The sequence below is a fragment of the Cygnus atratus genome, chromosome 9 (genome assembly GCF_013377495.2).
Source record: "Cygnus atratus isolate AKBS03 ecotype Queensland, Australia chromosome 9, CAtr_DNAZoo_HiC_assembly, whole genome shotgun sequence".
Lineage (NCBI taxonomy): Eukaryota > Metazoa > Chordata > Aves > Anseriformes > Anatidae > Cygnus > Cygnus atratus.
Window position 1 is genome coordinate 15,746,386 of NC_066370.1, and position 27,015 is coordinate 15,773,400.

At 50.1% G+C, this 27,015-nt stretch overlaps 1 protein-coding gene across 30 annotated transcripts in view; it reads right to left on the reverse strand.

The window, feature by feature from the left end:
- Positions 1-27,015, reverse strand: part of LPP (LIM domain containing preferred translocation partner in lipoma) — a 336,723-nt gene that overhangs the window by 292,204 nt on the left and 17,504 nt on the right. For 11 of the 30 annotated variants that reach the window (XM_035544617.1, XM_035544627.1, XM_035544629.1 and 8 more), the window contains one exon: positions 21,598-21,703. The exons of 8 other annotated variants lie outside the window; for them this stretch is intronic. The gene's annotated coding sequence lies outside the window, so the exon portion shown is untranslated. Of the gene's footprint in view, positions 1-17,378; positions 17,483-18,146; positions 18,622-21,363; positions 21,430-21,597; positions 21,704-22,095; positions 22,177-22,452; positions 22,579-22,861; positions 23,008-23,467; positions 23,680-27,015 lie in introns of those variants that run through there. 11 more of the 30 variants (XM_050712539.1, XM_050712546.1, XM_050712542.1 and 8 more) reach the window with 11 other exon arrangements.

Here is a 27,015-nt window from a genome sequence, read left to right on the forward strand (position 1 = left end):
AAGCATTACACTTTGAGGCCAGACTGTCGGCTTTACAGAATTACCCAGTTGCACAGCTGGGAGGAAGGTAAAAACCCAGCGGAAGGCAGAAGGCTGCTAGGTTCCCAAATACACAAAGCACAGGTGATGGCACTACTGACCACGGGCATTACATTAAAATAATGAGCGTTAAACAGTATCTGGCAGCATTAAAAAAATCCTCAGAAAACTTACTGTACCAATTTCCAGCAAATCCACACATTGCTGTGGAGCAGCAGGGAGCACATGAGCTCTGGGCAGTACCTGGAGGTCTCCTGGCAATTTATTCCCCAGGAAAACTCTGCTTACCTCCTACCTCAAGTAACAGAACTTGTGCGTGATTTTTAGACCATGTTTTGGTGTTTTGGAAGGAACAGAGTTTTGTGTTGTACTGTTTTTCTTAAAGCAAAGAAGAAATAGAAAGTTCAGATTCTGGAGAGGTCTGTGGGTTTTACAGGGGGTAGGGGCGAAGGTGTTTAGGAGTTATTCTTTGTCAAAAACAGGACGTGCTTTTTCCTGTTTCTTTCTAATTCCACTCCCCCCAAAAAAAAAAATACTTCCCATTTCCCAGCCAAGCTCTGGTTTTGAATTCTACGCAGCAGCAGCCTCTGCTCCACCAGCAGTGGTGGGGAGCGTTTCAGCAGGCTTGCATTATCCCAGTATTTGCAATGCCCTCTTTCCAAGCTCCAAATTCATCCCCTACTCATGCTAATCTTCATTTTTTCCATTGAATTAATCTTTGGTCCCCCTGTTAGGTATTACTAACCAGTGGACTGAATCAACACCTCTCAATTTGGGGAGGAGGAACTTTTTACACTGCCACCAGAACAATCAGTGGTGCCACATCCACCCCGGGCACATGGCTCCTTCCTGTGGCCAATCCAGCAGACAAGTCCACGGCACTGTTTTTGTGTAGGTCCTGTAATTCCACCCACCACCCACCACAGTAAATGCTTGCTCAAGACTTTTTGGTCGGTTGGGTTTTTCTTTTTAACCAAGTAACATTTTCAAACCAGGTGACTTTTTCCACTTCAAATGTTAACAAGATAGCAGGGGAAAAAATGGTGAGAAAATTAATCAGCTTATCTCTCTCCATTAGTTTGATGCAGCGCTGCCTTTGCTGTCTTACAAGGCAGCAGCACTTCTCCCTCACCGTAATGTTTCATTATCACCAAGAAATCACCTACTAAAATGCTTAGTATACACATTCCTTCTTTTCTACCACTTTTCAACCAGCATTGCTGAATGCACTACAAAGAACTGTTTTCTTGGCTTTTACCAAGTTTCTTCACCTTTTAGACAATATCCCTCCAACTTTTAAAAGCCACAAGATCCAGAGCAGCTCAGACAGGAACACAGAGCAGATGAATCCCATAAAGCCCTCCAGGCTAACACACAGGGAGCAGGCACGCATGGTTTAGGACTAAAATTTGTAACTTTTGAAGTCTATCGTGTTTGTCAATGGTCAGCCACAAACTAAATGAAGAGTAAAGCACCTGGGAGATTGCCACATCACCTCCTCAGTCCATTGGAGCACCAGCAAACGCCTGACACAAGACAAAGGCAATCTTGGTCCCCCCTCAGGCACAGTAATGACTGAAGTTATCACTTCTGGCCCAGTTCATCTTCCTGTTCAAGCAGGAACCACATGCCGGTCAGTCCCATCAGGTGAGATCACCTCGTGTTTGCCAAGGTATGTTATGGGGAAGGAAAGCTTCCCTACAAGAGAGGAAAAGGCACAGTCCTGGACTCTGGGCTGCTGCTAGGGGCATGGAGACCACTTCAAGAAAGGGTCAGGCCTCAGCTCGGACACAGCAAGAATGTGAAAGAGAGCCACTTTATATGCAGAGTGACTTCTAGAAGGGAGAAATGAAGGGGGTTGTTCTGACATCACTTTCTTAAGCATAGACACTTGTTGTATTCCTCCCTTTCAGAAGCACACCCTTCTCTGGAGATGGGGCTTGCCTGGATGGGAGATGGGGCCAGGGCTGGACCACAGACGTTGGGCACCGTGGAAATTCAGTTTTACCTTTCCCCTTCATTCCTCCTCTGTTCTTTTCCAAAAGAAAAGAAGACAAAAACCAAACAAGGGCAAGAAAACCTGACTGGAGGTGTCGCACTGCTCACAGGAGGTGAGATGAGCCGCGGCACCCAGGTGTGGCGGGGCAAGGAGGGAGGCTTGCCACCAACCCAACCGCCCCCTCTGATCCCAATGCCAACACGTGAGCAGGCAGTTAGCCCAGATACAGATCCCGTGCCATTCACCTCCTCTTTCCCCTGGGAAACGTGAGATGGGGGGACACAAATGTGTCACCGCAGAAGCGGTGGCACTTGGGCAGCGCCATGCTACAAGGGAGAGGTTACGCAGCACTGTGGGAAAGCCAAACTCAAGCTCAGCGTGCCCCGCTCCCCAGGGGATGGGTCATTTCACAAAGCCAGGATCTGCTCCAGAGCATCACCTGCTGCCAACGTGCAGCCTGAGCTGCTGGCCACCAGCTCCACAGGGGTCTCTGAGCGGCCAAGAGGCTCACGACCGCTCGCAATGTCACGCTGTCCACCCGGGATGGTGGCGCTGAAATCTACTCCTGTCTTCCATGAGCTAAACAAAACGGCTTAAATGTTAGCCAGCGCTGCCAACCCTTGTGATGGGTAAATGCTTTCGGGATCAGGGGCACATCTTTATTTAAATGGCATCTGTATGGCAGGTGGAACATCAGCTTCAGCACCCCATTCATTTGTGTCAGCCCCTCGTGCTACCAGGTGCAAGCACGGCCCGGCACTCACCCAGCCCGCTCGGACGAAAGGATGAGGTGCCAAATGGGGCACAGAAGGCAAGCACGCCAGCCCCTCTATTAAAACCAGAATCATCCAGCTTTTTATAGAAAACATCTGATCTCCTAAGAACGCTGCGTTAGCAGAAAATGAATTGCAAAAATTCCAGGTTGTCACGGGCCTGCCGTGTGGCCTGCGATCTGCCCGCCCAGGTAGCAAAGCCAAAACACAGCAGCTCGCAGCGAAGATGCCCAATGCAGATCATCTTACTTCAGGAGGAACGGAGCATTTTTCCTCGCTGTTTTAGTTTACTCCTTCCAAAATAGCCTGAACGAAGTCAAAAAAAAGGCATGTTCATTTTGGAATGAAGTTGTAGGCATATGAGGTGCTCACAGAAGAGCTATGGCAGAACAACTTGTTCCTCAATAGCTATTCTGATCCACGGCTCAGCAACAGATCCAGAAATCCTCTCTGTAAACGAGATGTTGATCTGACAAACCAGTTAAAGTGGTGGGTACAGGCTTAAAACCTCTACAGAACCGTAAGCTCTCACCGACAATCCCCTTGAACCAAGGGCACGCTGACCCCATAAAAATCAAACAACATTCGTCTCTTTTCTAGAGCCCTGCTTTCCAACCTCGAGTGTAAGAAATCATCAGTCCAGCCCCAAAGCTGATAAGACTGGCTTAAAAATTAACACACTAAGAATTAGTATGCTTAAAGTTTCCCCCCCATTGGCACTCTGTATGGAGAGCACTTTTCCAAAGCGCAAGAAACTTAAGGTTCTTTCAAAGGAAAGATTAGATATTCAAAGTAATTACAGATTTAATGGAACAGGGGTTGTAAAAGACATCATATGTGGCAGAGCTTACAACAAGATCACAATCAATAAAAATCACTGAACATCTTGAACATCAAAGCTAAGATACTGAACATGTCAGACTAAACCTCCATTCTGTTGTTGCTATTGTTTGTGATTTCAATATCCTAAATCAAAAAGTACTTCAGAAGAATGACCTTTATCCTCCCTGGTTTCACACTGACTGAAACACCTAAAAAGACCTTTTGAAGAGAGACAATTTCCTGAAATATAATGTTACTGTTTCCCTTTTTCTTTTTTTTTTCCCTTCAAAACTTTGTTCTGTGTTGTGAGCAGTACTTAACGGAGTCATCTTCTGTGCTCTCTCGTTCACTTTCACGCTCTTGGTGCCAACCATGCCCAGGTCCCCAGGTAGACTGGGAAAAATTTTTAGAAAGTGACGTTTAAATAAACCAGTGACATTTTTCCAAAAGGTTTCACAGGTTTAGGGTTTTATTCAAGAGACCGTATTTACAAAGCATAAATTAAGGATCCGGTTTAAATCTCTACCTCATTTCCAGCCCCCCTACGTAAAACATGCACTTATTTCCTTTTCGACAACGTGGACCTGCAGATGATGGCCAATTCACGCCACATCCATAGAGGCATATACGAGCTAAACACTCCCATATATGCTATGCATATAGCTATGACTGGCACGAGGCTTGTTCAGCCCCGAGGAGGGTTACTACAGCATTATCTGTGCTCAGAGCGGTTTAGTGTTACTGGGCTGAAAGGAAACAGAGAGACATCCTGTTTATAGGCTGTAGAGCCCCAATGGATAAACAAGCGTACCTCAGTTAAAACTAGAGTGGAAAAAGAGAGAGAGTAAGAGACTCAGCATGCACCCAGATAACGCCGTACCGGCTAAGCTACATGCCTGAAAGCGAAACGCGCGGCTGCAGGGCTGCTCCCGCGGCCCCACGTGCTGCGGGGCTGCAGAATGTACAGAATGTGCCGGCAGCCCCGCCGCCCCGGCCCCTGCTCGTCTTTCACCCCAATGCCGGGCTGCTTCCTGACACCCGGTGACACGACACCCCAGCTATTTTTCCACCACCACCCCCCTCCGCCCTCCCAGCGACGCCCACGCTCCCGAAGCTTTCTATGCATTTTGTTTTTCATCCGGCGCCAGCGCCCGGTGGGGCTGCACCGTGGATGCCCGGGGTTTTTGCGAGGTCGGGAGCGGGAAGGGCGTCGTGCAAGGTCAGGGGCTCGCCGCAGCCATGCCTTGCTGCTAGCGGGATGGGGAAGTCGAGGGCCTTCCCTCGGCATCTGCGGCTGGCCACCGGCAGAGGTTGTCCCTCTGCAGTCGGAGGGAGGTGCCGGGCTTAACGATGTTTGGGTTATTTGCAGACAGGGCCAGAATTCTGGGAGGGATGCACGAAACAGGACATCTACAGAGAAAACCTACAAGCATCCCTCTGCTCGTGACCTTAGTGATGGACTGACAAAGTGATAGAGAACATCGAGGTCCCAGGGCCCTGCAGAGCGGACCCATGGGGCTCGTGCTCCTCCTGCGAGCCTAAACCCACAACACTCACCTGTCCGTGGGTTGGCCCTGAAGGGAAGCAGAAATCCTCAGGCTGTTTGACACCTCCGCTGGCAGCGATGCCATGCAAATGGCAACTCACCAGGCCACCTCCTTGTAGCTGCAGACTGCTTCCAGCAAACCTTCCCCCAGCAACACTGCAGTTCTGCACGGAGCCGGCAGACGAGCATGCCTGGCCAGCGCTGCCAACCCCCTGCCAAGCCATGGGCAAACCAGACAGGGAACATGGCCCACCCGCCAAGCTCAAGAGGCAGGAACCAAACCCCAGACAATTAGCAAGTCCCACAGAGACTCTTCCTACCTGGTCTATAGTCACAGGAAGACCTGACCACTTCTAACCCCACTTTCCACACATCCACCCTTGCTGCTCCACTGATCAGTTCTGCCCTTACCAGTGTAGGCGGGAGATGAAGGTATTACGAGTTCCCCAGACCCACATCCAAAGCCTCCATCCTCAGCAGCCAACACAGAAGGGAAAGTTTTGGTTCCCAACCTTTTCCTTACAGGACAAGCACCCCAGCCCCAGCACGCAGAACAGGATTTTAACAGAGTGCTGACACCTTGCATGGTAGCCTGAAACAAGAGACCTGGGTCAGGCATGCCTCCTCACAGCTCTGTTGTCTTTTATTTTTCATTGCCTTGCTTTATTTACTGGAAGTCTCTGCAATGGAGGTACAAACCCCAACATGTTCTCTGGCCCTGACAGTCTGAAAGACTCCACCCAGAGCGGGTCCAAAGCCTGAGCAATGGAGAATTACTCCTGCGTGTACGAGCAGAGCTCTCTGGCAATGCCAGCATTTGCTCTCTGAGTGTTTCCACCAGAACATGCCTGGCACAGCCCTGCCAGTGCTTCACGACTGCCACACAAAAACAGGACTTGTCCCCTCTGACGGGTGCTGGGGATGAAGCAGCACCGCCAGGTCCTCGGACGATGAGCTGAGGTCCGGAGAAGCACAAAGCTGCTCCCAAAAGCAAGTCCCGAGCATGCCATTTCTCATTTGTTTCCTACCCTGCCGTGTCTCGTGCAGCTGAGACGGGTCTGACTCACGCTGGGTTTCCAGTGCCTGACACAACAGGTCTGCGGACTCGCCTTGAAATAAAACAACAGCGAGTGTGAGGTGACCGTGTCTTGGCCGGGGAGCCCAGCCAGGCAGGACCCTAATTCTCAGAGGCACGACTCCAAGGTAAATAATTGTTAATGAACTCGCTCATTAACTCCGTGTACTCCTGAAACCTTTATTTTGCCTCCCTTCCAGCCGGGAAGAAAGTTCATTGAGAATGAAAGCTAGAGACTTGCAAGGAGGAGTGACAGATGCTGCCTGACTGGATGTGTGAAAAAACTGACAGGCAGAAGTAATGCACCTCACATGTCTCATGGCTGCAGCGAAGCAATAAATAATCTAATAGAGTACTGAGGCTCGTAGTAATAACGCTGTGCTCTCTTTTCAGAAGCCACTCCCCACGCCGGATGACATCTGTCATGGTATAGATGTTCCTGGAACAGGGAGATATTTTTAAATCTCTCAATGTGGCACAAAACTGTGAGTGTATCAGCCAAAATACCAGCCACCAAAGCGTTTATATATAGCCTTGCACATACCGTATATAGCTGGGAACACAGACAGATACGTGGTATCTCGCAGCATTACAAACAGACATTCTTCTGCCGGTCTCCAAGCACTTGACAAGAAACTTCCCGGGCTGCAAGCTCTACCCGTGTCACCTTGCCTTGTGCATCCCTCTGCGTCAGCTCTTGCTCCTCGAGTGCTGTAAGTGCTGTGTCTCGGTTCTTAAGGATCACCAAAAGGCTGTCCTTCCTAACGGATATGTCAGGCTCTTCTTGCACCTCCTCGTGTTGACCCTCTGCTGTAGGGCACTGAAGTCCCAGTGATGGTTTCCCCATGCCCTGAGTACCTCTCCACACACACCTTCCAAACCAGAACCCAGGGGCCCCCAAACTTCCCTCACCTTGCTGAGATAAGCCCTGAGAAGGGATTAGAAGATCCTCAAGGCAGTCCGGTTCCCTTTGGGCACACCTCCCTCCAACGTGCACAAGTTCTAGGTATGGTTCCTACGAGAGGTACAAGCAAGGTGTAATCAAAACTAGCAATAGCTCCCCACGGAGCACCTGTAATCGCTTCTCAGGAACTCCACCAGCACCAAAGTTATTGCAGGGGGAAAAGGAGAAAAAAAGTGGCTTGAGACACTGCGATATATTTTCTCATAAGCATCAAACATGCATCAGCATTTCAACAGAGCCACAGCCTTCACAGTGGGGTTGCTGTTCAAGTTCTTGATACAGTTATCTGCCTAATAATAACCCCAAAGAGCTCTCCTTGCCTGGCTGCGTGCCAGACCACATGCAGCCTCTGCACTTTTTTTTTTATTATTGTTATTATTCTTTTTTAAATTTTGTCAGACGTGGAAATGTTGACTCTGAGAAATTCAGACTCTCCCGTGCCGCTGACTGGCTGAGGCTTCTGTTTTGTTGTTGAAGAAACCGTGACAGGGGGCTGGGGAAGGGAGACAGGGGAAAACTTGTGTGTTTTGCTTTCGTGTGTGCTTTATTTTCTCCTCCGTCAGGAAACAGTGAGAAAGGATCTGACCCAGTTGCCATCAGCTGCGTTGGAAGTGATTTTATCAGCTCCACCTGCTTAACGTGGGTTTTGTTCAAGACTGCAAGGACAATGATTTGGAGACAAATAAGCACCGACTTGGGCATTCTCGAGGGACAATGAAATACACTCGTGCAGGAGACAAGCAACCCACAACAGTGGGACGGTCTCGAGGCTTGGGGAGGAAGGAAATGGGGGGAGGGCTGAACATCTCCCCGCATGTTTGTCTGGGGAAAAGAGATATTACAAGGAAAGCTCAGCTTGTTCAAACATTTTGGAGTTTGCTCCACATTAATTTCAGCCGTCGGAAGCAACAAAAGAACCGCTCCAAGAGATACAGCAGCGACATCTCAGGAGGAACATCATGTCCATGTCAAGCTTTCAAAGTCTTATAAACTGCAAAGCGTTCAACACAGCTCCTTTACAAGCAGTGAAAAACAGCCTTGACAGACCAGACTGTAAGGTACCTCGCTGCCATTACACCTGCTATGGACCTGGCCCTGCATCACCACGCTCTGGTATAGCGTAGCCTCAGCAAAGCAAGTCCTGCAGACCATTCCTTACGGATGCTCTACTTGGGAAAAAAAAAAAAAAAAACAACCTTGCAGCATCAAAATAATATAAGCCTCCATTGAGCAGGTGGACAATGATACAGGGTGAAGAGACCACTGCTGAAGGAAACACAAAGACACTTGGCGTTTAAAAAAAAGATAAAAGAAAGAAAGCAAAAGCATGCCTTTTCATGTTCCAGCATAAGAAGAAAGCCCCCAGCCACTGCTGTATCTAACCATTAGGGTGGTGGTAGCTTTAAAAACAGCAAACTAACTGTACATAAACACGAACAGCATCACGTCCACAGCAGGCTGGTGGTTCGACACCCGCATCACCAGCAAGACCCTGTGAATTTGTCATGTACGGGTCATACCCACAAAGATTTTGTCACCGTCTGTTCTGTCTCCACCACTTAGCCTGCTCCCCAAAGGCTTTACTACGACAACTTCATGGGCTTTCAGCAGTAAGGCTCACGGACAGCAGCCCGCACGCAGGCTGAATGGAAGAAAAGCCCTTCAGCGTGGGGACAGGCAGGGACAGGTCCGTTCTGCACCTTGTCCCTTTGGGATTTGAGGAAACCATGACATCTGGTATCTTGTCCTGTGAAGCCCTGAGAAGTGCCAGGCTGCTGCACTTGCCCTTCTCAACTGCTGTATTTGCTTAAGCACATGTACTTACCCATGTGCAGCCATACAAACACACTCCATGAGGTCAAACAACACCCCCCCAAAACAAACAGCAGGCATTGACCCAAATGGTTCAACGTACAAAAATTCACCACTTTTGCCCTTACACCATCACTGTCCATAGAAGAGGAGCAAGCCATGACCCAAGGACGCCAATGCCCCTACAGCAAGCCCTGATCTAAAACCCAGACGCCTTTTGGCTGCATGGCTGGCCATACATCAGCCAACGTGCACCCATCCACCACCACTACACGTGGTGAAGCAGCCTCTGCTGCACCTCACAGAGAGGGAAGGGTGGGAGAGGGGAGTCAGTTTTGACAATGAAAATGTAATGGAACATTTTGCATCGATCTATTGTGGGATGAGTCATTTTTAGAATGGCTCGCCTCCTCTTCCCCACCCCCAAATTATGGACTACAAGAAACGAGCCCAGCTAATGGGCAATTTCAGATGTTTTAAACTCAAGTTTTTCTCATGCTGGAGCAACATACCATGACAGTACACGGAGCTCCAGAGGAGATGTCCTTTTATTGGCTACAGCTTTTATTGGCTACGAAGAAGTTGGAGAAGAAATAAGAAACCAGAAGGAAGATCTGGAAAGCATCAGCAGAGGAACGAGACCCCCCCAAAACACACACACACACACACAAAACAAATGTAGATCAGATATTTCTCATACACACGCACAAAGTAAGCAAGCAGGAGGAGGACTAGATCTGGGAGGAAAGTTGAAGTTATTATTGCTGCTTCAGGAGAACTCAAGGGGCTTTCCAGTCCATGGACACTGGCTACAGCGTAAATGCCAAAAATGAAGGGCAATTATTTTCAAAAGCAGAGAAGAAATCAGAGAAAGGGAAGTAAGACTGGTGACAGTAAATTCTTCCCTGACTCCTTCAATCCTTGGGACTGGAACAAAACCCAGACAGAACCTGTGGAAGTCCCAAGCTCTTTTTCGAGAACTGGAAGCAGGACACCCAGGAACCAGCTGACCAGTGAGTTTTTGCCATCTCAGTTCTGTGGAAGTCAGTGCACAAAGGTTACTGCTCTTTTACTGGGGAGTGGGTAAGACACAACAAAAACATCAATCCCACCCACATCCTCTCAGATGTCACTGAAGTGCAGCCTCACTTGAAAACCTACTCATAATACATATACCCATATTAAATATATATATATATATATATGTAATCTCTGACTTGGTTTCTAAGTCTTTGGAGAGCTACCTTTGATGGCATTAAGCAGAAGGTGGCAATTTACTTATGCACATGCCTAAGCCTTTTGCAATGGCGCATGCACAGGATGGCATGGCGTGTAAGTGCTCAGCACCCCACCAGATGTACGAGGCATTCGAGCCCAGCCAAGAGATCTCCCAGCCCTGGCATTCAGACAGGACCACCACTCTCCATTCAGAGAAGAAACTGGTGCTTCATGCACTGGGAGATGACTAATCCCAGTAGCTGAGTTACAGCATAGCTTCTAACACACGAAAAAAGAGATGTTAAGGTCATCTCAACTCTCATCTACAGCATCCCACAATATCCCCTCCCACAGCGGCCTTGTTGCTCTTTTTTCCTCCTACTACTTTTCTTATTTTCTACCCTCCCACTTCAACCTTCTTTCCTTTCAGGTCTTTTCATCTCCTTCCGTAGCAGTTTACCCTCCTCTGTCTATCCACTCCTCTGGCACCTTAAACACCCTTCTCACCACCCACGACTCCCACCTGAGAAGCCCTTTTCTTCTAGGAATCCACTTTACCTGGATTTCTACCTCCAGCAATCACCCATGCCCTCCCTAACCAGGCCCTCGAGTGCATATTTGTCCGTCTTGGATTGCACTCTTTCGGACAAGGACTGTCTTCTTCCCCACTTGTAAAACACGACACACATTTACGGAGCGGGTAAATGATAAACACGCGGTCTCGGCATTCCAGGGTAGCTCAGTGTCAGCTCCCTCCACCGAGCTCCCTCGGTGTTTGCCTTCCCTCTACAGCAAACTAATCTACCCTTAAGACTTTTTCTTCCTTATCTCTCAGCTACAAGGCTATTACTTAAATCTACCAGCATTCTTCAAAAACAGTTGAGAAAGGGAGGAGGGCAAACAAAGGGCCTTCAGCAGCACTGCTCACCCATGAGCTCACACCACGAGCCACACAGAGGCTTGGGGGAGCACTGCACACGCTAGCAAGGGGAGAGCATGGTCACAAACACCTTACCAGGATTATTCCACCTCATGTGTCTCATTTCTACTCAGCTGTCAGTCGGTTGCTGGACCAGCAGACACACAGATATTTGCTGGAGGAGTACCTAGCACACCTGCATTGACTTTTACCAGTCAAGAGTTTCTGCTTTTGGGAGAGGGCTGGGGAGGGGATAAATGGACTGCTGAAATGGAAAAGTGGGACAAGGAAAAGAAAGTTATGAAGAGAGGATTACGCAAAACACACAAGGCACAAACTGGTGACTAAGAGGCCCGTGGTCCACGAAAAAGACAGTGGAGGCAAAACCCTGCTCTGCGTCAGCGCTGAGCTGATGCCCTGCAGCAGTTGGCTGTTTGGCAACACTGCCCATGCGTGACGGGGGATTTGTATTGTGGGCGTAGCACTTCTCAAGAATCAGCATGGTAAGATGCTCATTCAATAAATAAATTTAAAAAAAAAAAAAAAAGAGGGCAAGAGTACTGGCTAGACAGTTCACAGAGTTGATGCTATCAGCTGGTTCCTTATCTCAGGAGAACGTGAGCTGTCTGGGGTTTCCTAATGCCCCAAGTCGCTGCCCTCTGGCCCTTCTGCCCTCCTCCACCACACGGACTTCGCCCCTGCCTCCCACCGCACACCAGCCCCTTGCCCACACGAGGTCATCGCCGCCACAGCCTCGAAATGTCGATCTTGATACCCTCCCGGGTTTAAGAATTTCTCACTCACCCACTCTGAGCGTGCTCAAGAGCCACGTCCCCCTCTGTCCCTACAGCTCGAACAGCCTCTATGAGATTACCTGATACAGCTTTCTTGCAATCGTATCTCTGCAGACGGTTAGCTGATAACCAACGAAGAACCGTGGATAGCATCTGTGTCAGGATGTGTAAAGGATAACACTATTATCCTTTTAGAAACCTCACCCAGACCCTTATGAAAAATTACAATTTCTGTTACTGGTTTTGTTTGAACTCACTAGCTACCCTCAGAATAGGCAGCAAAGGGGAACACGTTCAAGTAAATAACTTGGACGGGGAGCATCAAAACCCCCCTGCGATTAAAGGAGACAGCCACTGCAGGCAAATCGGCAACGAGAAAGGTACGAGTAAAATTAAAAACAGGAGCACTGCTGAAGACGAAGCAATCACCTAGAAAACAACAGAGCATCTTGTAGGAACAATCAAATCGACAAGCAGCCCTCCCTCTGCTCCAAAGGCTCTTGTCCGTGTGGCAGCCTTTCACAAGATAGAGATTGAAGAGCTGGTGGTTAACGCTGCCCCTGGAGACTTGCCCAGGAGTTTTGACGTGGCTCAGGGCCCTGTGCATAAAAGGGCAGCAGTGGCTACACTCCTTGTGAACTCCTGCTGGCCAAGCTGTCTGGCAGGTATAGCTAAAAAGGCCATTTTTGGAAAATATTGCTTCTTTTATAGCTTATCTCAGTGCAGACAGCTGCCTCGCTTCGCCAGAAATAGAAGAATTTAACAGCCATGTTTGCAGGGACAGATTTTAAAGGTTCCATCTTCTAAGAAACAACCTACACATCCAGAAACAGAAGGCCAGATTTGTTTTTACAATGGAACCCCCTTCCATATGCTAGCTGTGCCCACGGATTTGCAAAAACCCTGCTCTGAAAACGGGATGTTCATTCAGCAACAGGCGACAAGCAACTTGCCTTTGCCTTCCTATAGAGTCTGCTCCCACCGAAACCAGTGGCAAAACAGCACATGGCTAATTGCATTTTGCTGAAAATCGCTGGCATTTTATAAGCAAAACAGTAGTGAAGGAGAGCATTAAACATTGGAAAAACAAGCCTAAGAGGTTCAGTGAAAATACCCACAGCTACAGCTGATCGGCACCTCTCTGTTGTTCCTTTTCGGATCCCAAAAGGCTGTTATGATTTGTTCTGGGTGATAAAGACAGACACGGGCGGTGTTCCCAGGTCAGCCCTGGCTGCAGAAAAGGCACTTCCCCTGCCCTGGCACTGGGACCACGCTGGGGAGGACCCCGAGGAGCAGGGACCTCCCCAAGCATGGCTGCAAACGCCCCATGAGCCCAGAGGAGCCCCTGCAGCCATTCTGCCTCCAACACGGTTGTGAGCGCAATAGGAATAATGTTATTTTCCTGCCTGTTAGAAATAGCAAGCCTGACAAGCTTCTTTAGATCAAAAGTGCTGGATTCCCAGAATTCCCATCAATTTAACACTGGAAGAGCTGATGCTAACGAAGTAAACAGCTCTGAACCTAACAAGAGCTTGCAAAATTTCAGTGGTATCACCTTTTACCAGCAACAGTTGGACCAGTTGTCTGCAGGATCTTTTTTTTTTTTCTAAAAGTGAATGAAGGGGTACTAAAGACAGGGGCCTGCTGCGAAATGACCGAAATTCCCATGCAAACAACCCATTAGCAGCGCTCAAATGCAATTTAAATTACTAGTTGTTAAAGTGCTCCTCAATTTCATGGTAAGTTTCCAAGGAAAATTACATGCTATGTACTATTTAATTGATTGTTTTCTACTTCTTAACATCCATTTATTCCCTCCTCCTGTCTTTTCCTTAATTTCAAGAGATGATAATGACTTTTCAGGGAGAAAGGGGGAACAGCTGACAGAGCTGACGAGGGATTTACCTGAAGAACAAGCATGTAGGAGGGAAGTGGCTGCCAAAACGGACAGCTTCTCTGGGACTCCTCTGTGCAATATTTTCACAGTAGGGGTGTGAGACAGCACAGCACAAGAACTCCTTTCCTCCTCAATGCAGGCAGCTAGGCTCCCGAAACCTGATGTTTCTTTAAAATGCAGTCACCCCCATATCAAGCAAAAAGCAACTGGGGAGACTTCCACACTGTTAACTGATGCTGCTAAAGGAGCAAGAGCAACTTGTTTATTCCTCCTGGGCATGCGAGTCCTTGAACTGACATGCTCACTAGAGGCAAACAAGTTCTTCTCATCTGAGAGATCTTACCCCAAATGCAAATACCTAGTTCACAGGAGCAAATTTCCCTCAGAGTTGACTGAAGAATTAGGCTGAGAGTAAGACCTCCTGCTGCTTGCAACAGCTGTTACACAAGAATGTGCATTACAAAGCTAATAAGCACAGACATTTCTTAAAAGACTGCACTCTGCTCAGATACTAAGACGTAGCAGTGGCACAATTAGGTGAAGTGCCATCTGGAAACTCCAGAAGCAACGATACATGTTGGGATCCTGTCACACACTAGCAACATAGATCAACTTTATGAAATACTCGGTATGACTTGGTTTACCTGTGAGCAACTGAAGCAGAAATATTTCACGCTCAGAAAAGTATGACTTTATTAGAGTAAGTGTGTTTAATAGCACTATTCAGCATGAGGTTGTAAAACACCTGCCTGTCTGCAGGAGCTGAACATGAACAGTCACACGGAGTCAGGAGATTTGCACTTTTCCCAAATTTGCCACACGGTGCCTCAGTTTCTGCACCCGCACCCACCAGGATAACGCAGCTTTCCCCAGCCCGCAGACATGATGTAGTGTTTCAGAGCTCTGAAACCTCTGCCTACAGAAATGCAAAGCATCAGACACAAAGAGCCATCCAGGCTTGTGATCTTGCCCCTCCTTCCTCCCTTCCATGCCGCCACGTTGCCCCCATGCTATCTGGGGCAGCTTCTGGGGCACGCACACTTAGTGCCTGCCAAGCCCCCTTACAGCCCCCAGGTCACACAGTGACAGTGTCACCACCCTGCCACGTCCCGCACGGTGCCAGCCCAGCGAGCTATGCCGTGATCATTTGGTGCAACAGCCGGGATGAAGGACAGGCTGTGAACCAATCCTCCTTACATGGGAGCTAAAGCGAATCTTCTGCATCTAATGCATCATTAAAAGTGACCGAGAGGCTTAAGAAACAGGCACGGAGCTCTCTGAACATGCTCAAGGTCCATGGAAGCCACCGAAGGCTTCTCAGGCTCAAGTGTTTACAGAGTGCCAGGCTGCAGGAGGAAAATCTTCAGCCGTGTATTAGTTTACAGGTCAGCCCTTAACGGCTCCATTCCTGGAACAGAAGAAAATCCTTTGTGTGGCATCCGCTGCAGATCCTGGTTAGCATCAGCGATCACCGGATCTCTCCAGGCTCTGGAGACACACCAGAGAAGAGCCCTGGCAGTTTGCGGCCCCAGCCTTGGGCTTCCTCCAGGCAGGGGCTCTGCCTGGGGGGGCTCAGCCTTCAGGTCCATCCAGCGGAGACGTGTCAGGGAGAAGGATCGGCACATGGAGGTTTATCAGCCCCAGAGTGCTTCCCCAGGCGTGCCCGATGTCTGCCCGAGGCCTCCGGAGGAAACGCCTTCGCTCTGGCGCTGCCTCCAGGCCTGGGGACCCAGTTGGGCCTCGGCACCGCTGGTCCTGGTCTTCCAGCAAGCATGGAAGGGAGGAGACTGCGAGGGGAACAGAACATCGTCATTTCCAGCCCTGTCCCCAAAGACCAAGCTGGGCTACAAGCGGCTGGCGAAGTCTGGAGGCACCACATCTAAGCACCGTTGAAGCAGGGGCTGCTCGAGGCACGGTGCAGGAGGCGGCACGGCCCGGGGCCGCGCGTGCACACGCACAGGCAAAGCGCAGAGCACGAGGAGCAACACAGACCCGGACTCACCGCCCTCCACGGCTCTGCACCACCGCACACGACAAAGGCAGGTGGCTCCTCAAGCAAGTCACCGTGCTGAGGCTTCGCATGCTGCAGCAGCTCCATGCGCCTCCCCGCACCCCGTTTTCCAAGCCGTCACCTACGCTGTCTGCTCAGGCTGTGAACTCCTCGGGACAGCGGTTCTTTCCCAGCACAGCAGGGCCCTGAGCCCCAAAGCGGCACTTAATCCAAGTAGCTTGTTGAAACAACGTGGATTAAAATGCAACTGAAATCTGCGAACTCGAAACCCGACCTGCCTGCAGGAACACACCGCTGCAGTCCCTTCGCTGCCTGCTGGGGTACAATGCTTTTCTGCTCACATCCTATCCTTGCGCAAACTATGTCAAGCATTTTTGTCTTCCCCCGAATAACCACGTCAGTTTTGCACCTAAAAGGCCTGATGCAAATCCGTATCTCTAAGAAAACCAAACCTCACGTTGAATATTAATCCCCATTTAAAAGGGCAAAAGAAAATCAAGCAAGACCTCTCCTAGAAAGTTACATCCTAAGTTTAAAACAAGGAGAGTACGATAACAAGTTTGAATCAGCCTAAAAATACCATTTAGCAAAGCAGATGCACGCATCACTAACCAGTGGCACGAGCCGTACACCGTTTTTCACCAACACCCCTTCCCAAGTAAAAGGACAAAGTGCAGTGCTTTCTATCTGAGGCGCAGGACTCGCTGCTACGCAACCCCCAGAGCCAGCACTAAAAGCACTCTATACGTGTTACATGCTCCAAATGACAAGAGGAATGCGGGATAGTGGATCTCCACTTCAGATTCCTGGGCATGGCTTTAGTTGCCATGAATAAAACAGGAAGCAAAACATGTTTCAGGTTCCCCCCCGCTCCCCTGACTTTCTCGATGAACTGCAGTTTCCTTTCAGGAAGGAGAAAGGAAAAGGGGAGAAAAAGAGAGGCAGCCAGCTGCAGTATCAGACAGATAAAAAACCATCACGCTAAGGAAAAATAAAGAATAACAGGAAAAAACACACACTGAACCTTCATACAGTTAAAGCTGTTAAACTTCTGCAGTTCCCTAACAAAACAGTTAAATATTAACGTTGGAGATAAATATATCCATGTGCTACACAGCCTTTTTAACACACACACTTGCTTAGGAGACAGAAATCTTTCTTAAGCTATACTTTACTTGCTGACCACATCCATATAACCATACCCATTTAACCCTGCAGTGCTTTGCTGCCTTGGTGCATCAGCCAGAAACTACAAGGAAGAGCCTGACTGAATGGGAGCTGGCTTAAATTATCTTTGTACCTAGGCCTGAAGAAACATTTTGCCTTTGAGACCAATCTATTAAGCTAAATTTCCGAGCTCGAGAAAGTTTCATCGGGTCCTTTTCTGTTGACTGGCGATCCACATGCCTGCCTCCACCAGCAGCCACGCACACACTTTGATGCAATCCATCTGACTAAACAAAACAGAAAATCCCAAGTTGCTTGCTAAAGCAGCAATGATGCACTTACCAGCATCCAGGCAAGCTCCTTCGCTAATACGCTTCCCTTTCGAGCAGATCAAATTTGGAACAAGGTCCAGGAGCAAAAGAGAACTGAAAACTGACCACAAGAAGCTTCCAAAACAAGAAGGACAAAAAAAAAAAAAAAAAAAAAAAAAAACCTTACTACAGGAATTCAAATCCTGCTTCCACCAGACCCTGAGTCACCTCCCCTCCCTTGCAATAGATCAGAGCAATGGGTAAACATTTCCAAATATGGAGATCAAAACTCCAGAGGATGTCAAAAAAAATCACCCTTCTCTCCCTGCCTTTGGCACGGGGATGACTTGCCCCTCTCCAGCCTGAATTCCAGGCACCGAGCACATCACCGTGGCCGACCCACGCGCAGCCTGAACTCGGGGCCACGCGGCGCCGGCACGGTCCTGGCCCATGCTTGGGCAGCTCTCGGCTCACTGCGAGACACCGGGCATTTCCGTCCCCTCCCGGGGATGCCCGGGGAGATGCAACAAGGCAGCTCCAGGAGCCATCGCCCCGCATCCACAACTGCTGCTGCAAAGCTCCCTCTCATCCCTCGACTCACCGGCAGGAGACCTCCCAAAGCTGTTTTTTTGAGTACTATTTGAAGGCAAATAAGTGAAACCGGGCTGTGCGTATAGTGACACTAACTCAGCACCAGATAAGGTGAGACCCAGCAGTCAGAGCCACCTGGCAAGCAGGGCACAGGGCACAAGCAGGACTGCGCATGGCCTCAGGCTCCCGCTCCGCTCCAGCTGCTCACCTGGGGCAGGGAAAAGCTCCCTGAACCTGACTCATCCAGTCAGCGCCTTGCGAGAAGCGTGCATGTGATTCCGCTTCATCAGAGGACAAGCAGCTCTGCAGAGAGGAACACACCCTGCACAAGCAGAGAGCTCCCCGCAGGGAAAAGGAGCCCCAGGACAGCAGCATCCCTCGATCCCAACGCCGTTCCTCCAGCCTGTAACCAAAAGGCTCCCTGCTCCAACAAACAAGCCCTCCAGGCTCCCTGGGCAAGCAGCACGATGAGAAAAGGCTCACTGCCACCTGGGCAGGTTCCCTGCAGGGGCGTGTGACACGGGGATGCTGTGGCAGATGGCAATGGGGGAGCACCGAGTGTCCCCACTCAAAGTTCAACGTCCAGCCCGTGCAGCAAGCCCGGGAGGCAGCACGGGTACGCTTACAGAGCAAAACCTGGCTACAAAGAGGGGTGATTTACCCACAGCACCTCTCCCACAGGGCAGCAGGGACCTCTCCCAGCCACCCGCATCTCCCCCCTGCCACGACAGCCGCCCTGCAGATGACCGGGAGGCGAATATGCAGGCTGAAACCCTCCCAGCCCCTCTGCCCCGGCAGCCTGCTGGTGGCTGCAGCCATCGGCCAGGCTGAGCACGCAGCATCTGAGGAATGTGCAAATCAGGACGTTTTCAAGGGGAACAGGCTGCCCAGACAGCACTGCCAGAGTGATTCCCCAGCACCACCCACAAGATGCTATTGAATTTATAGGGAAGGAATTCCAGAGCTGACTCTGCCCATGTATGGCCAAAATAAGCAGTAAAAAAAAAAGTGACATTAGAGTACATCTGGCTCTCGCTGATACCGAAGCACAGGCTTCAGGAGAAGCCAAACCCCTGCAGTGACAGAGGCTGCACAATTACCTCCGGTAGCCAGGCAGGGATCAGGGGCCCATGACAGCCTGAGTTCAGTCCCTGATATCACGGGTGACAGAAAACATCTAAACCTTTGCTTCTGAAGAAAACAAAGCTTTGTGTCTTTCAGATTAAGAACATTTAACTTTGTGACCCATCACTGCCGCTACAAAAAATAAACCTAACAAGGCAGCACCAGCACATACTCATTACATGTTAGTTATAAAGACAGCTTTAAACAGCCAACAGCTCCAGTGGCACTAAGTGCTACACAAGAGCAACATCTTCCCAAAATGCAGGCTGGGACTAGCTCTCTGTGGGCAGCCAATCAATTATTCTTTAAAAAAAATAAAAATAAAAACCCCTGAGACCTTCCCCAGAGCTGCTTGCCCCAGCCAACAGCTAGGCCATCAGGAACATCCTCTGTGCTCAGAAACTACAATAACCAGAGAAGAAGATGCTCCAAAACCATGGCGAGACAAGTTGTCGAAGTGCCTGGGAAGGCTCTGCAAACTCTGATTCCGTTTTTCAGTCTTCCACAGAAGACAATTCCCAGGGCACTGTCTGTGCGAGGACACGCAGCAGGATGAAACGGGGATAAGGTAAGGAAGGGAACAAAGCCACGGAGGAGGAGTGACTGGGACAGCAGAAATCCTGCCCCAGGAACGCAGCAGCCCTCACAGCTCCGGGCTCCAGCAGCATTAAGAGATCAAGGTTCTCCCTAGCAGCTAAATGCCACTACCTCGCTTGCCCTGCCAGCAGGGAAATATTAGCTGCGTCAGCTCGAGAGGCAACGGGCTTACCGAGCCGGAGAGGAATGCAGGCGGCAGTGGCACATACTGGGGACAGGGAAACGAAACCCCAGGGAAGGCAGGCTGTTAACGCTGCCTTTGCGCAGGGGTCAGGCAGGGTATGTTTTACGGCTCCTGGGGTTGAAACCTGGCTTCGTGACCTTAGGGGGACTCCCATGCCAGAAATGAATATAGCTGTTAGAGGGGCTGGGAGCGCAGGGGCCCGAGCACACGAGGACAAGCCAGTTCCCGGTCCTGGCAGGCAGCCCAGCACGGCCTTTCAATACCCACCGGGCTGGGAGGGAGCGCTGATGTGCTCTGGGGACAGCCCCAGGGACGGGGCACGCCCAGCACACCAGCCACCCAGCATCCAGGAGCAAGCACACCCGTCCCCCTCAAGCAGCATTCGCTGACTGCAGTCCCACCACCTGGAGTTACGATGTCCTTTTGGGGTCCCAGCTGAGATGGCATCGTGTCTTCTCCGGCCGCTGTGCTTAAACAGCGGTACTTAAGTATAAATCGAGGTTCAGTGCTCCTGTTTTAGAGCACCTACCACTCCAAATGACAGAGGACAGAAAGCAGAGGGATGGACAGATCCATGTCCCAGCACAGCTGAACCAGCAGCTCCCTACCACACTGTGCCACGAGTCCCTCTCCTTGCCGCAGTCCTAATCCTGGAAAGTAAAAGCTCCGGGGCCTGGGAATAAAATCCAACCCGAGCCTCCTGCACAGCAGTATAGATCATTATCAGTTGGCCACTGGGTCAGGCGTGACTAATTTCATTTGAACAGCATTACACAAGCAGGACGCTCAGAGCTTTTGATTCACAAAAATGTCTGAAGAGGTGGAGAGCACAACTTGCACGACAGACGTAACGTGGGGACTGCTGCAGCATCACGGGGAGACAGAGCACAGAGAATGCCGTAATGCAGACAGCCAGGACCAGGGGTGTTCATACACACATGCACAACTACATAAACCTACGCTCCCTCCCACACCACGCACAAAAGCGAGCTTAGGACTTGCAAGCTGAAGTCCTGTACAGCCAAAAGTTAACACAAACGTTTGTGACAGTTCCACTTTACGGGCAAAGGCAAAAATTGTGTGCAAAGGAATAAATATAGAAAGCAAGGCAGGCAAAGCAGGTGCTGGCTTGTAAAACCTTGGCCAGAAAGGCTTCCCAGGAGGTTGGATCTGGTAGCTTTGCAACAGCTCCACAGAGAGACAGAAGAGACAGAAAAAGAGAAGAGAACATGAATGCATATGCATTCTTTTATTGCCATATATAGTACATACAGACGTTTGGTATACACACCCCCGAGCTCTCACATGCCGCTGTATAGTATATACTATATACGCACTGCACATCTTTGTTTGCCCGGATTTGTACGCTGTATGTACATGTATATATGCATTTCTTACGCACGCGTTTGTCAGCGCCCCCCACATCACCTACAAACGCACGCTGTCACACAGTGCTCCACGCGACAGAGCGTACCCACAGCCCCAGTGCTGCAGTCTGGGATGACTTCTAAATACTCACAGCTTCTTGCTGGTGCTGAGCCCTTCCCCTCCAAGGTGTCCTTGTGCAAGCAGCACAAGGGAATTACCACTTCATCTCCTGTTTCCCGGTTATCGCAACCCCCCTCCACACTCAATTAGGAGAAGCCTTTTTTTTTTTTTTGTCCCCTAAAAGAGAGGCATGGAGAAGGTGCTACTGCTAGAAAAGCTGCAATTCCTTCCACTCCCCTCGTGTCTGTGAGAAGTGTTTACGTACCGGCTCTCGCACTGCACAGCTTTGCTGGTGGGATGAACTCAGAGCACGGCTTTTGGAGACACGCAGGGTGCTGCTGGAGTCACGACTTTGGGTTTCTTTCCCAGCCCTGCGAAGAGAAAGAACTTCCATGTGATGCACGCTGGATGGGCTTCCCAACAGCTCTTCTCCAAAACTTGCAGCTTAACCCACACAACTTCTGGAAAACGGAGCATTTTCCTCCCCAGCTTTCGTAGACAGAAGCCTCCATGCTTCTGGACTGCTTTACAGCAGCTGCTCTACGCACCCTGTGAAAGCGAGCATTATGACCCCAAATCACCAAGCTTTAAGGTGTCACACTAGGAATACAACAAAATATGACGATTTGTAAAGATACGGATGTGAGGGGGACATAAAACGAGGCACAAAATGTGAGGACAGGTGAATCTGTCCCTAGTCACTGTGGCTTGGGGCATGACAAGGGAGCCAGGAGGCATCATTTCAATCGGTTTTGAAGCTTACGGGATTTTCTGTTTTGACCAAGCTGACGCTGTTTTTCCCTGCGCAGAAGACGCAGGCAGACCAGAGGGGCCAGCCCGTTATCAGCCAGGCCATGCAACCGGCATCCTGCGCATGTCAAGTGTCACGCCAGGACACGCTGCCGGGCGCATCCCGTGGAGATGCACAGCATCTGCATTTTGCACTCCTTCCTGCCTCCCGCCCGGCATCCCATCCCAGCCACAGCCCCGACACCCCCACGTCCCCCTCTCTGCTCGCGACAAGCACAGGCTCGCCTCGTCACCACCACAACACAAAAAGCTATTGCTGTTTGCTGCCGTAACGATGGAAACGCTCGGTTCAGGCTTGCGTCTGTTTTACCTGCTCTGCTCAAGGATGCATGTGAGCCCGCAAATCTATAACCAACGGATGGCGAAACACCAGATGTGGCTCACAGCCCAGGTCTCCCTGGCCTGTCACCCGGCGGGATGGCGTCCTGCCCCTGCCACCACCCCCTTGTCACCGCACGTCATGCCTACATGCAGCCAGGAGGGACACGCGACCCTCGCCTCTCCAACATCATAAGAGCACATTGGGGTCTACCCTAGCCCCATCAGCACCTTCCCAGCTCCATCCCACAGATGCTTTGCTGGTGCCCAGCCCCAAATGATTCCCCACAGGACCCAGGTGTGGGCAGAGCAGGTATTCAAGCCCCCAGGACCCTCAGTGCTGCCTTCAGGCGCAGCGAGGGCAAATTCAGCCGGCGATCGCAACGGTGTCTCCCACTCACCACAGACTGGGGATGAAGATGAGTTACTGCAAGGTTTTATTGCTGCTGAACTCAGCCAAAGAGCAATTTCTCTTCATCCATCAAGGAGGAGACAAGTACAAGCAAATATTATGGTTCTGCATGTTTACTTTTCATTTTAAAATGATGTAGAGTTATACACAATTTAGGTCCTTCCCACAGGCTCCTGGCAAAATGCCCTTCGGTCTTATCTGCAGAGGCAGAAGACAACAACATTCCCCTCTGGTTCCTGCCCTGTTTCAATTCAATTCACAACAGCACCTCCGGGAGCTCCAGGTAAGACAATATTCTTGGGACCCAACCCGTGTTTAAAAGACCTTGGCTCAGGCTTGTCTTTCATCGGGTTTAACTCACGAGATGTTTATAAGACCGTTTATGGGACTCTGGCAGCCTCAGCTAACTGAAACGCATCTGCCTGGCTTTTCTCTCCGCGCTGGCTGTCCCTGTCAGCTTGTGACTGGGTCCCGCAAGGCGAGCAGGACCCATGGGTGCCATCCCCAGGGCAGGCAGCAACCAGCCGGTGCCCAGGCTCCCACCCCTCCTGGCCACCAGGGCAGGGAGAACCTGGCCAGCCACAGCAGTACCCACCTGAGCTGGTCCGCCAAACTCCTCCGTTTGTGACCCCAAACAAGGCCTGGGCAGAACGGAGTCATTTAGCCCCGCTGCTTTAGCAGGAGGCTACAAAAGTCGGTCCGGGCTTGAGAGTGCAGAGGGACCCAGGAGGGGGATGCAGAGGACGAACCCACGGTGCCGGCAGAGCTGCCCAGCCGTTGCATCACAAGCCACGAAGCCATGAGGTCACCACCCAACCAGAGATCTCCGAGACGTGATCTCAACAAGCATTTCTTGGTGGAGAACATTTCTCAAGACTCGAGGACCCCGTGCCCCAAGCTCCTCTCCCCAGATCCCTCATCTCAGTGCCTTGTACACAGCAAGGAGCACCACAGCTTGGCAGCAAACCCGCTCCCTGTCTGGCCTCATCTCTCCCGAGTTCGTGCCCACCTGTGTCCCAGGCGAGCTGATGGGGACCAACGGGACAGATCCCTGCCCCAAAAAAGGGTCTGCCCCTCTCCCTGTCACAGCTCCACAAGCCTCCTCTCTGCCATGCTCATTCCCCTTTTGGCTTAGGTAGGGAAAGATGAACAAGCACACCGTACGGACGTACCCACGTTATTGCCATCGATTCCAGCACAAGTCTTTGCTCCGCTGGAGTGCTCAGGGAAATACGTCCACAGCCCAGCCCCAAGGAGCCCCCTCTGGGTTTCACACAACTTCCCCCGACAACCTCAGTGGGAAATGTTCAGGTGCTTTTCCAGCTCGCTGCGACAGATGCTCAGCAGCCAGCATGCGGCTAATTCTGATTTTAATCTTGCACCGAGAAAGCCCAGATTGCTATCGTGGCCGTGCATGAGGTAACAGCAGGGAAGTCTCTCTGGCAACACAGCCTCACGCCCCCCAGCTCCCCCCTGGCAGGGCTCAGCACACCGCTCGTGCCTTCGGATCACAGCTGCAGCCACCGGGACTTCGAGGTGGTCCACACGTACGTGCGCGCATGTGCATCTTCGTTCTTGTGCTTAGTGCAGTGCAGACCACTTATTTTAATGCACCCTGAAGCATTTCAACGAGCAATTTATCATTTAAAAGTAATTTAAAGCAAAAAGCTGAACAGCGGGGATCAGCCATCCCATTCAAAGCACCGAGCAGTCTCGGAACAAAGCACTGGAACCAGAATTTACTGAGAGCGACGTCTTTCACAAGAGATTGTTTTCTTCATTTGTTTTTTTCCAACTAGTTAAGTTTAAGGTACAGCTCGAAAAAAGCTGAGAAGGTGATCAGAAGTTATAAAAACCATCCCAGGCCGAAAGGAAAATTAGGTGACAGGTTGAGATCTAACTCTCAAATCCTGAAAGACACGACGAGCAGAAGCAGCCTGCTCACCCTGCCTGATAACGCCGATGCCGTATTATCGACAGCGAGAATCAACATCTCACGATAAGAAAAGCCATTAATTTAAAACACTAGTATGTAAAGCAACATTTCCTGTTTGCTGATTTAAATCACAACGAAAAGCAGTAGCCTACAATGCCTGAATTTAAATGTTGATTCTCCAGTATGTTTTGAGTTTTCTTTTATTCTTCATATTTTTTCAGAAACGGACAGCTTGAAACCTCTGCAAGAAAGCTGTTTCAGAGAAATAAAGTCAGCATTTTCAGAAGAAAAGGCATTTCTAGCATAACATTACAGTGGTCACTTGATAATTGAAGTAACAAGAATCACCAATCCCTTTAAGAGAAAATCTTAGCCGTTAAAATAATTTCTTTAAGTGCTAATTACATTTCTCATCCAGCAGCCTGGCTGAACAGCATATGTTTTTCCTGACTGGTTGAAACTTGCATTCACCTTTAAATCTGGTTTACACTTGAAAGTCTTACAAATACCCAGAGCTCTCCATTCTTCTTATTTTTTTTCTCCTTGAATCAATACGGCTGTACTTGCAGAAGCCCCAGTGTGAACACCAGTTAAACTGGGATAAAGCAGCCTCGCACCGGGAAGCTCTCATTCCCACCCCAACGAGGAACACATGTCTCAGCCTGACTGCTACAAGGAAAATCGTAGTTTTAGCTGCTCCAGTCGCCAGTTTTCAAGCGCCAACAAGTTCTCAGGGAGTCAGCCATCAGCACGGGCTGACAAGGGTCCGCTCATGTATGACTGGCAGGTGCGTGTACAGGTCCCCAGCTGACAACCCCATTCAATCTGACCTTTTCATTTTAAGTGAAAAACACTTAAAAGCCTGCACCGTTTTGACATATGTATTTTCATGCCTTTCCCACACTATGCCAATATTTGTTTTCTGCTGGCCAAAGTCCTCAATTCAGAAATCTCGAGCTATTTCCTCTGCTACAAGCAGCCCTGATCCTCAGCACTTCTGACTATCACTGACTGGTACATCTGAGCTCCCCACGCACTGTACACTTAAGAAAATCAGACCCCTTCTATGCAAACTTGAGATTAGAGTCCCACCCTGACTTCAAATTCAGCTTATATGCATGGGCAGCTCTACATTTGAACACAGCTGCTCCGAGCCACGGACCTATCTTGCTATACCAGAACACTAACGCCTGCAGGATCCCTACCAGCTTTCTAATTTTATTTGTTTCTGTGCTTCTCAGGCTTCATTTATTAAACTGTTCCAATTCAGAAGAACGCTGCTGAAGTTATCTAATACAAAGATCATGCTAAATAACAAAAGCAGGAGATGTATTTCCTCCGTGCTGCGGCTCTCCGGCGCTGCCAGCAGCAGCACCTGCTCAGAAAGTCATCGATACAAGCAGCACCAACCAGCACACCCGGCTGCTGCTTTTTTTTTGGAGGCCAGATCCCGTGCTGGTGTAAAGCAGCAAGCACGCTACGTGAATGAAGAGTTTCGACCCGCAAGGAAGCGCACACCCCTTGTTCATTGTCCTCAGCGCTGAGCTGTTCTCAAATCCACCACAACCCCGCGCGTCAAAATTGGCCATGACGGGACTTAGCACTTCCGAAGTCCTGGTCCAACCCTGGCGCCAGCTGCAGCCCGGACCTGCAGCATCGGCTGCGATGGGTGAAGATAGCTTGGATGAAAGAGCCAACTCACCAGCAGCCTCGGCACGCTGCAGGGCAGCAGAGCTTGGCCTTCAGTCACCACCCCACAGGAGTCCCCGTTTCCTAGATCAGTGGCACACCTGGCTTCGGGGCCAGGTGACTCACTTTTATCTTTGCTGTCACACCTGATTTTCAGGTTTGTCCCTGGGCTCATAAAATGAGATTAAAAACAAGCAGAAAAAAAGGAGCAGAGGTGGAAGGGGAAGAGGCCGAGACTGCTCCAGCGTGCTCCTTCAGGCCTGGCAGCGTTGGTGGGGTGGGATCCAGCCTCTCCAGGTAGCGACTGCTGTATTAAAACACATGAAAAATTATTTGGGGCGCAACATATTTAAGCAGTAGCCAAGGAATCTGAGACAGCCCTACCTGCAGCACCCAGGAGCCACCCCACCGGCTCTCAGCTGCAGCAACTGGACAGCAGTGGAGGAACAACCCAGCTCCAGCAGCAGCCATGTCACATCCCTCGTCCTTTAACTACACAAAGCGCTGAAAAAGATGGC